This window comes from Pollicipes pollicipes, unplaced genomic scaffold, assembly GCF_011947565.3.
Source record: "Pollicipes pollicipes isolate AB1234 unplaced genomic scaffold, Ppol_2.1 Scaffold_3447;HRSCAF=4054_pilon_pilon_pilon, whole genome shotgun sequence".
NCBI classification, from domain to species: Eukaryota; Metazoa; Arthropoda; class Thecostraca; order Pollicipedomorpha; family Pollicipedidae; genus Pollicipes; species Pollicipes pollicipes.
This window is the reverse complement of record NW_023596297.1, coordinates 3,363,428-3,365,896: the sequence shown is the minus strand read 5'-3', so window position 1 is coordinate 3,365,896 and position 2,469 is coordinate 3,363,428.

The window sequence follows — 2,469 nt, the reverse complement described above, 5'->3', positions numbered from 1 at the left end:
CGGCCGAATGGCTCAATCTATCCCGTGTCTGTTATATCTGCCTCTATCTAAAATCTATGCCGCTGCATACTCGAATATATGAACATTATCAGCTGTCGCGCCTTAGTCAGTTACGTTCCTGTTATATGAATAAGAATGACGGACCCAAGCCTTACTAAAACATGCTGTAAGGAACCTAATTTATGAAAAACCCGCTAGTACGGCCTCGTGATGGTGCAATCCACTTGACCTTACAGCCTTGTTGAACTTACCTCACCACAGTTAACTAATCTTACACGCCCAATTACTTTTTATCGTTTACCTGGGTGGCACCTGGGCCGCCTTTGGGGCAGTTTCAAAGCGTTGCCACCAACAATTTAGTGTGCGCATATGTGTGACAGGCTGACTCTTATTCATTTGAAAGGGGAGTTGAAAATTTACCACTCCCAAGAAAGTCAAAGCATGTTTCAAAAACAGCAACAGCTTAAATTTTAGGAAAGGAAGCTTTCTGTCTGGAAAAGGTTATCGAATTTGCCTAGGTGAAACTCGCCATTACTGATCACGCTTGCCGTTTTTATTAGAATATGTTGAGGTGCGCGATTCATTGCACCTGACTCTCAATCGCTTTAACGAAATTCCTTTCTTTGACCACAAGGGGTTAAAGTAATAATGTGATGACCCTATAATAGCTTCACCTCTCTTCACATACTTAAATGGTTTCATCTAGAACGCAGCTGCTAACCTATGCTGCTTTGTTGGGTGCGTACATCGGGAAGTAATGACACGAGCAGCTCCAGCATCGCAATCGCGTTGGGTATTGTTCTGAATGTCTTAGTTGGCACCTGCACTAATCTTTTTACTTGCTTAACTTGAAGAGTTCCATCGCAGAATCGGTGCCTGCGTGGCAAGGCTTTGCTTTGCATCTGACTAGAGAAGATCAGTAACACGTTTTGACACAGTTCCGAACAAAAATAACCCTTTGACCTGGAAACAGGCCCAAGTGAAGATTACGCAAAAGAGCACTTTATATCCTGAAAAAATAATCAATGCGCTCTTTTTCAGCCAACAGTGCGATTCCCTGAGCAAACAAGCCGCTGCTGTAGGTTTGCTTTGGGTCGGGCTTCTCCCCGTCTGATCGTGAAGTTAGTTTAATTTTGGGGGGTGAACATCATGTTTGATGGACGTAACACATTTGGTGCTGCACGAACTACAGCAGTCGATGCGCCTTAAAACCCCAAATCATCATTATCATCGTAGATAGACGTAACACAATGACCATACAATGAGTCCAATCTGAGTAGCCGTGGTGCATGCATTAATGTGGAAAACTTTGTCTTGCAAGCCTGATAAAATGCATGCACATTACACGGCAGACTAAAACGGTAGCAGCGAAAGCGGACCAAACATCAAGTCTTTGAGGCCAACCTGCAAATGCTGTGTCAAACGCACGAACAGGGATTCTAACCACAGCAAAGCTGTATCTTTCAGCTCATTTAAGGACACAATTCCTTTGCCCCCCATTACGTACGCCGGAGCGGGGCAAGGAATCCTTATAAGTTTTGGGAAGTAAAACGCCATTCATTGGACAACATGAAACATAACCTTAAAATGCACGTAACGAATAGATCAGTCATCGGTTGCATAAGAATTGTGCGCGACAGTTCGAGCAGTTGCCTTGCGTTTTCACATGAGAGAAATAGCCCCTGTTTGTTGCCAATAGCGTTTGGCAGCAACACAACACACCTTCCAGCTCTATTACTGTCTCTTTCCAAGAACAAACAAACGCCCCCGGTGATGCCAGTGAGACGCCACGCCGAACAATAAAAACACAAATGTTCTCCCTCACTGACCTCAGCAGCTGTCGGTCTTTCCTCGACAGCGTGGACGCAGGCCTCAGAGCGCCGGGCGCCGGCCTGCCAAAGCACGCAACACCTCTGCGACACTCTGTCCCTCCGATGCCGCCGGGCCACGCACTAGCCTGCTCGCTCACACACTGTGGCCGTCAGGACGCCGCTGCTCGCTCGGACGCTGATCCGGCCGCAGGGCGTCGCGCGGCGCGCTCAGGGAGACCGGCTCGCGCGGCCGACTGAGCGCCGGCCGGCACCGCCGCCAGGGGGCCGCGCGCGCGGCGGGTTCCAGGGACGCGACGGGGCCGACGCCGCCGCCGCGGGCCGCCGACCGGCCGGCCGCGCCGGGCCGACGCCGCGAGTAGAGCGTGGCGGCACAGTCTGACAGCGGCCGATCAGGGGGCTGCCGGGCCGCAGACGCCAAGTGACGGCGATCGAGCACCGCTCGGGGGCAGGGGGAGTGGGCAGGGAGGAGGTCAGAGGGGCTGGCGGCCAGCGACGGGAGCGTTGCTAGCGGCTACGACCGAGGGGGCTGTACGCTGTGGGATGAGATCTCGATTAAGGAGAGACAGGACTCTTGTTGCCTGCGAGGTACCCAGCCGGCGCTCTCGGGAGTGACACAGAGCCCTTTCGCATCACTTCT